This window comes from Tenrec ecaudatus, chromosome 14 (genome assembly GCF_050624435.1).
Source record: "Tenrec ecaudatus isolate mTenEca1 chromosome 14, mTenEca1.hap1, whole genome shotgun sequence".
NCBI classification, from domain to species: domain Eukaryota; kingdom Metazoa; phylum Chordata; class Mammalia; order Afrosoricida; family Tenrecidae; genus Tenrec; species Tenrec ecaudatus.
This window is the reverse complement of record NC_134543.1, coordinates 106,274,863-106,290,146: the sequence shown is the minus strand read 5'-3', so window position 1 is coordinate 106,290,146 and position 15,284 is coordinate 106,274,863. Positions and strand designations below refer to the sequence as shown.

General features: G+C 46.7%; 1 long non-coding RNA gene across 6 annotated transcripts in view; it reads left to right on the top strand.

The window, feature by feature from the left end:
• LOC142426375 (uncharacterized) overlaps window positions 1-11,820 on the top strand; it is a 56,212-nt gene extending 44,392 nt beyond the window's left edge. For all 6 annotated transcript variants that reach the window (XR_012779745.1, XR_012779748.1, XR_012779746.1 and 3 more), the window contains one exon: window positions 4,414-11,820. This is a non-coding gene — a long non-coding RNA (uncharacterized LOC142426375). The remainder of the gene's footprint in view (window positions 1-4,413) is intronic.
• Window positions 11,821-15,284: the final 3,464 nt, after the last annotated feature.

Below are 15,284 nucleotides of genomic sequence, written 5' to 3'. Positions count from 1 at the left end.
TTTGATAGCCGGGCACCATCAGCTTTCTTCACCACATTTGCTTATGCACCCATTTGTCTACAGCGATCCTATCATGGAGGTGTGCAGTCAATGATATGATTTTTTGTTCTTTGATGCCTGGTAACTGATCCCTTTGGGACCACTCGATCACACAGGCTGGTGTGTTCTTCCATGTGGACTTTGTTGCTTCTGAGCTAGAAGGTTGTTTGTTTATCTTCAAGCCTTTAAGACCCCAGTCACTATCTCTTTTGATAGCCGGGCACCATCAGCTTTCTTCACCACATTTACTTGTTCACCCAATTTGGCTCCAGCCGTTGTGTTGGGAGAGTGAGCATCATAGAGTTCCAATTTAATAAAAGAAGGTATTCATGCATTGAGGGAGTGTTTGAGTAGAGGCCCAAGGTCCTTCCGCCACCTTAATACTTGACCTATAAATATAGACACATAGATCTATTTCCCCATCTTCCTATATATATTTGCATGTACATGTCTTTGTCTAGACCTCCATGAATGCCCTTTGACTCCTAGCTCTTTCCTCCATCTCCCTTGACCTTCCTCCTGCCCTACTACCATGCTTCGTCGCCACCTGGGCTAGAGTATACCTCTTCTCTAAGCAACCTTACCCTTGATCATTTCCCACCAGGCCTGCCACTCCCCCTTCTCTACCATTTGGGGTCCCATGTTTTTCCCTTGTCCCTGGATTTGTTAACACCACTTCCTTACCCCCCCACCCCAAGTCCCCCCGGAACTGTCGGTCCCGTTGTTTTTCCTCCAGATAGTTCATCCAGCCTGTCCTATTCAGACAGACCTGTGGAGTCACTAACATGCACGAAAACAAGACAGAGGAAAACAAAGCAACAGTATACAACCAGACAACAAAACAACAAAAACAAACCACTGAAAAAGAACAGAACAAAACAGTTCACAAGAGAAAAGCTTGTAGTTAGTTCAGGGATCGTTTGCTGGCCCTTAGGAGCGTTTTCCAGTCCAGTCTGTTGGGGCACCACGCCCTGGCCCCAAAGTCCACTTTCAGCATTCCCTGGGGACCTTGCCACTCCATTCCCTTGCTGTTCCGTTGCACTCCCCCAGTGCTTTGCCTCCGTGTGGTGGGATCAGGTCAGGTGCAATTCCCACACTGTGTCTCCGGTGCTGTCCCGTGTATCACCCTTAGTCACTGAGGGGCATCATGTCTCATAGTAGGGTCAGCCATGTTGATTTCTTTGTGGACTGGCTGCTCTACTCAGGAACATCATCATCACGGCCTGGTGGGCCAGGCTGTGCTCCACTCTCTCCTCCTGCCCCTTCATCTTCTCCCGTGTGCTCTGATCAGATATGTCCATCTCCCGGAGCTGCAGAGTCAATGTCGTCCTTTGGAACAAATTCTTTTGGGGGGAGGGGCAGGAACCCACTTAATTTATGGTGCTGGGGCCAGCTTTTAAGTGTGTTTTTATTAGTCTGAGTGAGATATGGGTCAGGCAAAGAGCAAGGCTACAGAGTACGGTATCACTCTTTGCCACTACTTGCAGAAGCAAAATGTAGTGGTAACAAATAAGAGACTGAAAGAGTTTCTTCAGGTGGTAAAGAAATTTAATTCTTCTTTCCCAGAGTCAGGAACTTTTGATAAGGAGATCTGGGCTAAGGTAGCCATTAATTTAAGAAGGCCTCACAGGGAGACCTGGGCACTTCGGGTGCAGATTAAAGCAGTGTTGGAGTCCCTTCAGGGTGAAAGAGCAAAGGAACAAGACCAGCAGAGCAGTGGGAACCCTCTAAGCAGAGCAGTGGGAACCCTCTAAGCAGAGCAGTGGGAACCCTCTAAGCAGAGCAGTGGGAACCCTCTAAGCTATGCAAGTTTAAATCAGGTGAGAAACAAGCAGGATAAGAGTCGGGCAGATGAGAAGATTTTACGGTAGGCATAGCTGAGAAAATGAGGTCTGAATCAGAAGGAGATAGCAGAGTAGAAGCATCTGCCCCTCCAGAGTATAGCATAAGAAATCACAATGCTACCAAGCAAGCCAGTGCTGGAGGAGAAGAGAATAGATCCAAGGAAATGCAAATGCAGAGGTTTAACATAGAAGGTGAGGCTCTGGAAGGGAGAAGCAAAGAGTCCAGGAGTGGGAAGGCACCTGTGCTCTCGGGTGGAGAAGAGCATGCCTCAAGAAGCAGATTTAGAATTCAGAATGGCTTATCCCATTCGAATTACAGACAGGGAGCCTGACGAGCAGCACCCGAAGGGAATCAAGAACAGCGACATACTGCCTTTCCCTTTAAGCCATTGAAAGATCTCAAACAAGTAGTATCTAGTTATGGCCCAGACTCACATTATGTAATTAGCATGACAAGGGCTTCAGCAGAGTCTGAGAGCTGGACCCCTACAGACTTAAGTTGTGGCAAAAATTTGTCTTGACTCTTCAGAATCTTTGCAATATCAAATGCTGTGGGATGAAGCAGCCCTTGCACAAGCATGCAAAAATGCAGAAGAGGGCATAGATATAGGGGTTCGTCAGCTGCTAGGGGATGAGAATTATATCACAGTTGACTCCCAACTACAGTTTACTGAACAGACAATAGCACAGATAGGTGAGGTCTGCCTAAGGACCTGAGAAAAGGGAATTCCATCAGAAGAGAGAAAGCCGAGTTACATGGCTATAAGACAGCGGAATGACGAATCCTATGCTGACTTTGTGTCCCGACTGGAAGACTCTATTTCCAAGTGTGTAAAAAATGTCCAGGCAGTAAGAGGCCTACTGCATAAGCTACCTTATGATTTCTCTGATAAACACTGTGAACATGCCTTGCGCCCCTACAGGGAACTGGGCACACTGTTATCAGAATATGCAGGGATGTAGAGACAGAGGAATACAAGGCCAACCTCGTGGCAGCTGCCTTGGCAACTTCCACCAGACCCAGAAGAAAGTGCTTCAGCTGTGGGAAGACAAGTCATCTTCAAAGAGAGTGTAGGCAGCGAAGGCCAATCAGCCTGGCCACAGAGAGCAAGCTGCAACCTGCATCAGAGGTCGGGTTGAAAAGACCCTGAACTTTGCCCATGCTGCAGGAAGGGAAGCCATTGGGCGAGTCAATGTCACTCAAGACTCACAGTGAAGGATTGCCTTTAGCCAAAGCTTCCCAGTGGGAAAATAGAGGAAGGAACTTGATGCACACCCCGCCCAGCAGAGCGTGGGCGGCAAGGTGCCTTCCTGCCAGAGCAAAGATCTTAGAAACTGCAGGCATCACCCAGTCTTACAGCAGGAAACCAGACCTAGCCAGACTTGCAAAACCCCAGCCTCTGATCTCACCACAATAAGTTCCACTAACCAAGAAAAGGCTCAGAAGCCCTCACAGCAGCCTGTTGATTCTGAAAAGCAAGAACCTCTTATTGAAAGAGTAATACAGTTTTTATCAGAAAGAGCTAACCTTAGTACTCACAGAATTAAAATTGATGCTGGAGTTGATCAGAATTGTGAGGAAAAGCCCAAAGCTGTGATTAAATCAGAAATTATTGAGAGCAGTAATTGGGATCCGCTACCTAAAAGAACTATGGGATGTTTATTAGGAAAGTCCAACCTAAATGCTCAAGGGGTTCACGTTGTTGCTGGAATCATTGACCAGGATTATGAAGGAGAAATTGAGACAGTGATAAATTCTGATATACCATGATTTATAAAGAAAGAAGATCACTTTAGCCAATTTTTGTTTCCTTGCATTTCTAGAGTTAAAAGTAATACCTCTCAGGAAAAACTACTTGCGAAGTCTGACCACCCTATATATGAAGGGGTCTTTTGGAATGCTGTTGTGGGGAAAATAACAGCACCCCCACGTGGAATTAGAAATTGGAGGGGAAAGGTTTTTAAGCTCCGAATATGGGGTCATTTCCTTAAGACATCCATGTGGGCCTAAGACGGGGCAGTAACTTCCTCTAAATCCAGCTTGAAAGGAATGAGAAAAGTTAAGCAAATCAGACTATCACAAGACTGTAAAATCCTACAGTGTGGGAAGCCTAAGCAGCAATACTGCTTTATTGAACCTGTAACCTTATTGGTAAACTTGGAGAAAATAATGTCTGTTTGGTAAGTTACTTCAAGAACAGCTAGACAAATTTATTAAACAATTTTTCAGTCTTTCAAAGTATGGTAAGAAGTTCTCCCAATTAGTCAGCTCTTTGGATCCTCTGAGAGCTGGCTGCCAACATTTACATACAATGAAGGTCATCTAACTAGTAGTTACACTGGGTCAAAACCTAGGGAGTTAATGGAGATTGCTAGCAGTGCTTTGAAAGCTGAATTGTCAAAACAGAAGGGGGAGAAGAGGAATCATATGTATGACAAAGTTTATTTAGTCACTGTAACCAAAAAATGTTCTTCTTACTAAAAGCTTGTAAGAAAGTGAGGACTGATAAACACATTTCTGCTTCTACAGAAAAAGCTGATCCTAAGGAGTCCCAGGAAGATGGAAACTGCGTTTGGGATCCAGGTCCATTTGTCACCTGGAGAAAGGGCTGTGCATTTATGTTATTGCAGAGTAACCTTATAGACTTCCCTTAGGAGGACGCAACCACGTTTGGAAAAAAGATGAGCAAAAAGGAGATGAAGAAACCACAAAGTCATAATTATTTTTCCAGGTTGCTGACACCCAGAAGAGAGGGGTTTGTTTATGTTTTATGGTTTCACAGGCAAAGGAGATAGGTGGATTTGTTTCCTGCCAGCAAGGCCCAGAAGAAATGAGGGAAGCTGATGCGTGACCTGACCCCATCCTGCTACTGAGTTTATCCAAAATGTCAAGAAGACCTTGCAGATTCCTTAGAATGGCGATAGCTGACTGCTGAGATATTTCTTCCATTGCTGATGCTGTCTAAGGGACCCTCTGGGACTCTATCAAAACTGAACATTTGATACAATAGTGACTGGACTATTACTACAGACTGTTGTTTTGCTGAAAGATTAAGATTTTGGACTTCTCAATTAATACTATAATGTGAATAGAATATAACTGATTTTTGTATAACTCTTTACCATATAATAAGACATTGCATGATTGGGATTGGATTAGGAAACATTTGCAAGGGTTTAAAGGAAACATTTCTTTAGATGTGATCCAGCTAAAATAGGATATTTTCTATACATTCAAGGGTGGATTTAAGGCATTCCCCTAGCTGAGGTGATTAAACAAACGGTGGAAGACAGAAAAAGACTGGTTCCCACGTGCTTGGGTTAAAAGCATGTCACATAGTTGAAGTTCCAGTCTGACTGTGTTGTTCATCATAATTCTGATGCCCGCAGTCTCGTGTCACTTCTGTAGGAAGCTAAGAGATGTGAAGAGAGACCAAGTTGCCTCCATGACACTATTAAATTTTAAACGTAATGCAGAAGGGGGAAATGTGGGCTACTAGCACTAAGGGGAACAGAACTGGGACTTAATCCCTGAGTGGTAGGAAGACCGCCACTCTGGTAGTTGGAGATGTAGTCCAAGTACATTTTCCTGCGGTAATCTATCATTTACAGTTTCTCCCCTTAACCTGTGCTGCCTCAAAGGGAGCAAATGCTTGATTGTGTCTCCCTATAGAAGCAGACATTCCTATCGGCTCTATTTCTTTCTGCCGTGGCATCCAATCCCTTTCATATCTTCCTCCAATAGCAGATAGGTTTAGGAGGACTTTATCCCCCAGTGCCTGGAATCAAAATGTTTACCATAAGCCTGAATTTTTGGATATATTAATTGGTTCATGAAGTTTTGCCTTGACGGCTTTTAATGTATAGAAAATGCCCATGTGGCTCTTTTGAATTTTATATATAAAACAAAAGGGGGAATTGTGGGATTTTAAAGAGACTTTCCCCCAGCTTTGTCTCCCCCAAAGACATGTCAAACATTTGGGGCTTTTGGCCAACAAACATATGGTGGGAGGTCAGATGCTTAGAGACATCCTCCCTGAAGGCAGTCAGTTGCCAGACTACTGTCTGGGCCCAACACTGATAGGCCTGCTCCCTGCTGTTAAAGGACAATGGGCTACTTCTCCCTAAAGACTTGCAACCATTAGCTTGGTTCCTGTAGATGAGTTTACACCCTACTGATAATGGTTTCTATGGTGGGCCAGAGAACAGGTCAAATCGGCTCAGTGACATCCAAAGTTAGGTGCCATCCTGAACCTAGGATCTGCCCTTCTTGTCACATGTGAGCCCCCCAATCCCTCCTCTTCCTATTATGTGTATATCCCTAGATTGTCCCCCTCTCATGGCTGTATTACCTATAGTACAACCCCTTCCTGTGGTACAACCCCTTTCTGTGACGTGTGTCTACCTGTGATTAGTGGGCTTGCATCCCCCCCCCCCACACAAAGGTATATAGGCCTGGGTTAGCAATAAATAGCTCTCTCGGGCCTCTTGACCTCTTGGCCTTTCTCCACTCCCCTATGGCCCTTTCCTCTCCCATCTTCACTCCCCTGTTTCCTTTCCCCTTGTCCTGCTTCCCCCCTCTCGCTCTCCACATGGAATACCAAGTGAGACTGAGGTGAGCATTTCTACCATGAACTGTGTCTGACTCCATTTTTCAATCTCTCTTCTATCGCTCACGCTCTTTATGACTTTACTATGATCTTTACTATTATCGCTGTACAATTGTGCCTACCGGACCTATGATGATGTGTGAGGGGCTGGTTAACCCTGACAGTTATGCATTGTCCTGGCCATCAAAAAGTAACAGACCCAGTGGCGTAGGGAACCAAAAGGCAGATGAAGCCGCTTCAGCCACCTCTTTAAGAATGGACCTGGTACTGGCTCCTTGTTGGCAGGGAAGAGCCTTGTGAAGCAGCTGCACACGGACACTGCCTGTACGCATCTAGGCTCTAGCAAACTGGCAGGACTAGTCCAATTAGATTACTTGGGCCCCCGGCTCGCCAAACATGCGGAAGAAGGGGTTACTGCCTGCCAGAGTTGCCTGCAAGTCAAGGTTCGACCTGCCAGCGCTCCACACCCTTTTGAGACCAGGGTACGAGGATGCGAGATAGGAAAGCACTGGGAAGTAGATTTTACAGAGATTAAATAAGGGCAATGGAATTATAGGTGTTTATTAGTTTTTGTAAACACCTTTTCAGGTTAAGTAGAAGCATTCCCCACCAAGAAAGAAACTGCTCAGGTAGTAGGTAAAAAGTTATTAAATGAAATAGTTCCTAGGTGAGCGGTGCCTGACAGCATTGGGTCAGACAATAGACCCGGATTGGTTGCTAAAACTATACATACAAACATTAAGGAAAATTTTAGGCACAAATTGGAAATTACGCAGTGGCTATCAGGGCAGATTGAAAGGATGAATCGGATCCTAAAAGAGACCCTAACTAAGTTAATTCTAGAGACCTGGGCTGGGTGGGTGGCTCTCCTGCCCTTAGCAGCACTTTGCACCCCATTTAAAGCTCCGCTACCACCTGGTTTGTTTGTACTTTTGTACCCACCCCTTCCTTGTCTGTAGGTCCCTATTTTCAACCAAAACAAGTACTCTGAGCTGTGCGTATTAGTTCATGTAACATCCGCCCTGCTCCCCAGGTGTCCCTATTTAGTGGGACAGAAAGAGGGGTACACTTGGGTAGAATCTCTAAGAGCCCCGGATCTCGCACAGCTGTCCCTGTGTTCGTGCCCCTTTTAGTAGGTCTAGGAGTGACAGCATCCTCAGCCCTGGGCCCTCTGCCCTTGTTACAGCCCAGCAAGGTGGCTTATGCGTAGCCCTAGGAACGATTGTTGCTTTTATGCAAACAAAACTGGAATTGTTAGGCAGACCCAAGCAGAAGTAAGGAAGGAGTTAGGTGAAAGACAAAGGACAAGGTTGGTGTGAAGCATGGTTTAATCACTGTATCCCTGTGGCTGACACCCCTCCTGTGGGCCCTCCAGGGCCTTTCGTCATTTTAATCGTGTTACTAATTTTTGGCCCTTGCCTTATAAATGCTTTAGCAAAGTTTGTGCAGGAGTGAGTGCAGTAAAACTGATGGCCCTTCGACAGCGCAATGAAGCCCATCCCCAACTGCGTCTGGAGACCCGTGTTGACCTGAAACCAGTGGGACACGTGAGAAGAAATGCAATAGGGAATGTGATAAGAAATGTCTTGAGGATTTGATGAGGCATTTGATAAGAAATGTGACAAGGATGTGAGGAGCAATGTGATATGGAGTTGGAATTGTTCTAGGACGTAGAATCTAGGTGATAAGGAAGTTGGCATTGTTCCAGGTGAAATTGTTCTAGGTTTGCAATAAGAACAGAAGAAGCTGGGATGATCCCACGCTTACAAGTCCAACGTCGCCAAATGGTCCACTTCTGTATCCTGCAGCTTTTTAGAAAGAAAAAAAAACATAGCTTTGGCAGATAGCTGCTTTGTTTGTTTGATTTTAGCTTTTTAACGTTAGCTATAAAATAAAAAAGGGGAATTATAGAGAGTCACAAGTCACTGAATTTTACTGGTGACTCTCTGGAGCACTTGAGGACACTGTACAACCTGGAACGCTGGGACGATGGCAACATGTTTTCCCACATTCTGGGATGCCCTGAGTACACTGAGAACTCGGCTGCATTTGTTGAGATAAGCAGGGTCCCAGGGACTGTTTGTGCTTAGAGCAACCTTATCGCGATGCTATTGTTACACTATTCGCTCTATGCACCCTTGCCTCATTATACATATAGCTGTACTTTGGAAATAACACTTGCCTTCGGATCATCAGTCCACTGGCCAGCCTTTTTCTTCAGGTCCTCACTCACTGAAGGTCTGTACCGCTGGACGATAACAATAAAGCGGGGAGAGAAGCATGAAAGAACTAGAAGGATGCTGTGTGTTCCGTTGGTGCTGTGCTGCACCCTGGCTGTCTCCTTTCCTCAGGAGTCGACACCCTGTGATCGCACAGGCGGGTGTGCGTCTTCCATGTGGGCTTTGCTGCTTCCCTGCTAGATGGCCGCTTGTTCACCTTCAAGCCTTTAAGACCCCACACACTATATATTTTAATAGCCGGGCACCATCAGCTTTCTTCACCACATTTGCTTCAGTGATCATGTCTGTAAGATGAACATCACAGAATGCCGGGTTATCGGAACAAAGTGTTCTTGTATTGAGAGAGTACTTGAGCTAGAGACCCAATGCCCATTTGCTAGCTTAATGCTTAATATTTAAATGTATGTACATGACCTTTATCCCTATCATTATATATTAATGCAGTTCACAAGCTTCCTAATGTCACGACCCTTTAATATAGGTCCTCATTTTTGTTGCTACCTCTTAACTTTAATTTCGCTACTGTTATGAATGGGGAAACCCCTGTGAAAGAGTTGTTTGACCCCCCCCAAAGGGGTCACGACCCACAGGTTGAGAACCGCTGGATTAATGTGTTTACATATGTGCATGCCTCAACTTATGCCTCTACAAATGTCTTTTGCTTCCTAGTTCTTTCCTCTGTTTCTTTTTACTTCCCTTCTGTCCCACTATCATGTTCGACCTTCATTCAACTCTCAGTACTCTCTCTTGGCTATATTGCACTTGAGCAAACCTCATCAGGCATTCTCCGCCCTCCGCACCATCAATTTTAGGTCTCTTCTTGTTCCCTTGACACTGGGTTTGTTGGCTCCCTTCCTCCTGCCTCTCCTCTCCAGTGTCCCCCAGAGTCATTGACCCTGTCGTTTTCTCCTCCGGATCGGTTATCCCCCCTCTCCTAAACGGGTAGACATGAGAAAAAGGAAAAGAGAGAAGAAGAAGAAAAACCACAACAACACAACAAAATAACCACCCCTATAAATAGGTTACAAAACAATCTTATCGCCTTCAAAGTACTCTCTATTACACTTAATACATTTGTCAAATCTGAGTCTTGGAAACAATTTTCAAACTCATCTGTTTAGATGGCTTACAGCACGTGCCTCCCTTGTTTTTTCCTTCACCTCTTCTATGTCATCAAATCACTGTCCTTTCATTTGCAGAGTCAAAAAGAAGTCACACAGTGAGGCAAGTTGAGTAAGGTGTGTGGGGCAAGCGAGACATGCTGGGTTTTTTAGGGGGGGTTTTGTGCCAAAAACTGACACACTGAGATGGTTGCATGAGCGGGTGCATTGTCGTGGTAGCACAACCAGTCCCCCGTCTGCCATAAATCAGGACTTGTTGTCACACTCTGTTATGCAATCTTTTCAGAACCTCTAAATAGAAAGCTTGATTAACAGTCTGACCTAATGGAACAAACTCCAAACGCACTACAAGCCAACATTTTTGTCTGTTCAGGAACTTGACAGATATCCAGAATGAACTTTGTCACCAATTGACATTTCACTTCTTTTGAAATGAGAAAAACCACTCACATACTTGCGGTTTTCCCATAGCACTATCCTTGTAAGCTGTATTCAATATCACAACAGTTTCTGTGGCATTTTTCTAGGGCAGGAAACAAAATTTCACAGCCATACACTGTTCTGTTAAATCATCCATTCCAAAAAATGAGGTTCGAGCAAAACTTTGTTTATGAAAAAATTCACTGTGACCAGAGAGAACCTTCCCAGGTGACGCCACTGGGTGCACTAACTCAAGAGGGAGTTGCTGGATGCTCACCTAGGAGGAAAAATGTGTACTGTGAAAGCACCCCTAGCAAGCTTTTTTCCATTTTGGAGGTGGAGGGGTGTGGGTACCCCCTTGTATTTAAGTTGTAACGTGATAAATGCTAGTATGACTTTATATGGGATACCAGCCCCCACAATCAAATGAGTTCAAGAGGCAGTTGTGTAATTGAGGGGTAAAATCAAAGAGACAAGATAAAGCCTGTGAATGCTTCCCGTGGGACCATCATGACTTCAGCAGCCAGATCTGTAGAGAGAGAGAATATATTACCAACCAAGGCTTATACACACTCTCACCAGTCCACCCAATGGCAGGTGGTTAACCACATGCGTAACTGGAAAAGGTTGTACAATGGGCATACACTTGACAGGATGGGGGGAGGGGTTCTAGAGTCAAGATGGCAGCCTAACCTTGGTCGTCCTTGAGTTGGCTTAGGTGTCTTTGGGATCGCCTTCAGGGGAACAATCCATTATCCTTACCAGAAGTGAATGGACTCTACTTAGGATGGGACAGACTATAGGGTCTGATTGCTTTAGATGAGGGGTGCTCAGTATGTCAATAGTGATCTACTAGTCGATCGCAAATGTAGTGTGGATAGAACACATGGCATTAAAAAAATAGATGTAAGCCTATCATCAATCCCCTCACTTAATTGATATACAGCGCAGTCAATCAGATGCAATCTTTGGTGTCAAATGCATGTGCAAACAACTCTGCTAAATGCAGCAAAACTGACGAGCTAAATTATCACCAATTTTTAGACCTTGTTTTTTTTCCTCTTAAACATAAGAAAGGGTATTAAAATGAGTGGGGGAGCTGGACCAAGTAAGAAGACAAAAACATATCACTTTCCTTTGGAATGGGAGATATTGACACTACAAGCCAACATTCAGCTGAAGTCCAGAATGCCCGAACAATTCTGGAACTTACTCGCAGAGGGAAAGTACCCAAACTTGAGAAAATGTGCTACCTCCTTGACTGCATTATTCGGCTCTACTTATTAATGTGAGTCAGCCTTTCCCACATAAAGATCATTAAGTCTAAGTACTGTTCCACCACGACTGATGATCAGTTGGAAGTGTGCTTGAGGCTGGCTGTCAGCAGCTACTGTCCACACCATGCATCCCTGGCTCATTCCATTCAGTGCAATTCTTCAGAGTAAACTGGTAATGACAAAAAATGTACATAGTTATTTATATTGTGCAATATGGATTCATGTGGTTATGCAAGATACATAAACATACATTGTACATATAAAGAATTCTCTGCATTTATGAATAAATGTAATAAATATGTTTTGCATTTTTTGTAGTTGGTAGATCATTTTGACTTAACCATTTTATAAGTAGCTTTCATGCTGAAAAAGTATGAGCAACCCTGATCGAGATGTCTGATAATCTTCAGACAGATAACCTTTCTTTAAAATCATTTTATTAGGGGCTCGTACAACTCTTATCACAATCCATACATACATCAATTGTGTAAAGCACATTTGTACATTCATTGCCCTCATCATTCTCAAAACATTTACTCTCCACTTAAGCCCCTGGCATCAGGTCCTCGTTTTTCCCCTCCCTCCCCGCTCCCCTCTCCCTCATGAGCCCTTGATTATTTATAAATTATTATTTTGTCATACAGGCAGATAACCTTTAAGCGGTTGACCTCCAAGTATATAGTCAGTGTTTGCAAATAGCACCTTAGGTTTGGCGTATATTATGGGGTGACAAACTGGGGAATAACTTTTCTGTTTCCCATGACTTTATAATTTTTCTAGAGATTATGACTGAAGGAGATGTGGACAGATGCCAAGTTGAAAAAACAGACTTGATCGTTAAGTTTTTGTGTCATCTTGATTCTCAGGGGTTGGGAAGCTACACGGACGCCCCTCTATTTTGTGATCTGATGTGAGCCTTCACTAGGGAGAAGGAAAGTTTGGGTTCCACTCCCACTGTAAATTAGTAGCAGAGCTAATATCTTAATCTAGGCTTGCAGACTCTTTATATGTAGGGACTTCCCTATTGTTTAAACAACAAACAAACAACAACAAACCACCACCACCTGCTGTTGCGTTGTTGAAACTCAGCATGATTCTATGAGCACGGAGACTTTCCAGGCTGATTCCTCAGCAGTAGACCACAGGGCCTTTGTTCCAAGGGGCCTTTTGATTAACCGGAAAATGGCTTCACCTGGGTACTTCCCGATTGTTAAAACCGACATCAGATTCATTATCGTGTTGGTTCTGATTCATAGTGACTGTGGAGAACTGCTCAGATGGGGTTCCCAAGGCTGTACGTTTCTATGGAAGCAGCTAGGAGCGTCTTTTTCCCACAGCGTGCTGGGTGGGTTCCGGCCATTAGCAGCCCAGTGTTTTAGTTATTTCACTGCTGCACCTCTAGGGCCTTGCTTCTGTGAGAACTGGGAAAAGTAGACCCTGGCTTTCATTAAAGCTGTTAGTGCAACACCAGGTTCGTTCGTGTCTGTTACTTTCTGGCGTTGGGCCCCTCAACAACCTTGTGGGCCAGGAACAGTTAGGCAATTGTTCCGGTTTTGTGGATAAAGAAAGACTGCAGCTCAGAAAGACACATAGTAATCAACCTCTAGCAGAGGCAATGCGCCTGGGAACCACTTGTCCACCACTCTTTCTGCCAAACCATCCTGCTTGCTTGGGACTTTTCCACCGTGGACCCTGGACAAGAAATCTGAGTCACCAGAATCCCAAACACAACCTGTTAAAAAGGATTAGGTACATGTTTTGTAAGTACACAAACCCAAATCTCCCTGCCCTTTCGGCAGCTAGGAACTTAAAAGAGGATAAACCCAACTTTCTAGTTTTGCACAAATCTGCAGCAACCAAGACTTGCCCTGTTAGGCAACAGCTTTACTAACAAAAAGTATCCGAATCAAGTTGAAACACACACCAAAAAAACTTAAATTGTCAAGGAAAGAAACTGTCTGCTTTTGTCCCTCTGCATGATTTTCTCAAGCCAGAAGTCCGCAAAGTTAATTCCACGTGGCAAGTTTTCCAAAGAACGCCCAGCAGGCAGTGAGTTCCAGACTGAGCCCTGTCCAGTCTGAAACTCGATAGTGCGGTCGTTCTAAGAAGCCACCTAAACCTTTACTAGCTGCCCACCGAGGGGTCGGGGGTCAGCGCACGCGCGTGTATCTGTACGTATATTTAAATTTATAGCCGTACATTTTAAAACTTTGTATGCATTCAGTGGCTTCGTCCTAAGTCGGCCACCACCACCCGCAACACACACACACCCCACCCCCTATGAAACACTACTCCCTCGGATCGCGCCCAGCTCAGCAGAAGCGTCAGTTGATCACAGGCTGAAAAGTGGAGCGCACAGGGGCCCTCGCCGCTGGCCGGCGACAGTTCCTAATTCGGGGCGGCCCCGCCCGGCCGGCCCCCCGCACCCAAGGCCGCGCCACCTGCTCCCGCAGCCAATGGGCGCTCGGCCCGGGTGTTAGGTGACGGCCAAGGGCGGGCCGAGCCTACAAAAGGCCGCGGGCTGCGCTCGCCCGCGGACGGCCTGCCCGTGCGCGCTCTAGGAAGGACCGGACGCAGGCGCCGAGCGCTCGGAACTTTGGACTCGTGCACCGGGACGGCGCGCGGCGATGCTGCGGGTGCGGTGCCTGCGCGGCGGGAGCCGCGGCGCCGAGGCCGTGCACTACATCGGGTCTCGGGTGAGCGCGCCGCGGGCCGCGTCGGGCTGAGCGCGCGGAGCCCCGCCCGGAGCCTCGGGGTTTCTGAGCGCCCCCAGAGAGGCTCCCACGCCAGCGCCGCGGGGCCGCGGGTGGGCAAGCCCTGCCAGGCCCGGGCTGGTGGCAGGGGACTTGGTGGTCTTCTGGGAAAGGGCTGCGCGCTTTGCGTCCCCACCCTGCGCGTCGCCAGGGGTGGGGGTGGGGGGTGCGGTCGTCTCTGCAGGGCTCACCCCGCTCCGCTGCCGAACCTCGGCTGCGCTCATCCGAGCGTCCCTGGGGAGAGGGGGTGGGTGCAGTGGGGGGGTCTGGCAATAAGCAAGGACGGCGAGTGGCACTGATGAGAACAAGCTAGGTGGTGGTGGCGTTCAGGGTCGAGGGTGGGTATAGGGTTTAGGGATATTGGGGGGGGCATGTGGGAGGGAGGAATGGAGGGGGGTGTTAGGGAACGAGAGAGCCCACGTGTACTAATGGAGGCCCGAGTGGTCAGAAGAGTTGGACCGCGTTCCGTCTTTGCCCAGTTTTGGCCCCGTCCCGCCCTCCTCTTCCCTGGGACGCGAGCGCGCGCCTGCAGACCCTCCCTTACGCCCGGACAGGAATAGCTTGGGCGGCTTCATTTCCCCCAGCAACTGCCTGCGGGACAGCTGTCAGTCCCCAGCTCTGCTCTGGCCCCTTTCCTAAGGCAGCCAAGTGGAGCAGAAATGGGGGGCAGGGGGGTTACGTAAGTCGATGAGCGCTCTCCCGTTTTATAGACCTTCCTTGCAGATTTAAGAGCGCTTGCGAAGTTCTGGGCGGCTCCTTTTGGTTTCGCTGTATGCGTGCGTTAACCCTATCTGCGCGTGGGCACTGTGGACATCTGTAAAGCGGCGCAGATGGCCCTTGGTCACTCTCAGAATTGAGGCGCCAGAGAATGTGAGGTGCGGCTCTTTAGTTTGAAACTGGTGCGTCTGAAGTGCTTCCCATAGGGCTTGATTGCAGAACCCCATTCTGGGTCCTCCGTGGCAGTCTGTGGTCAGTGGGAA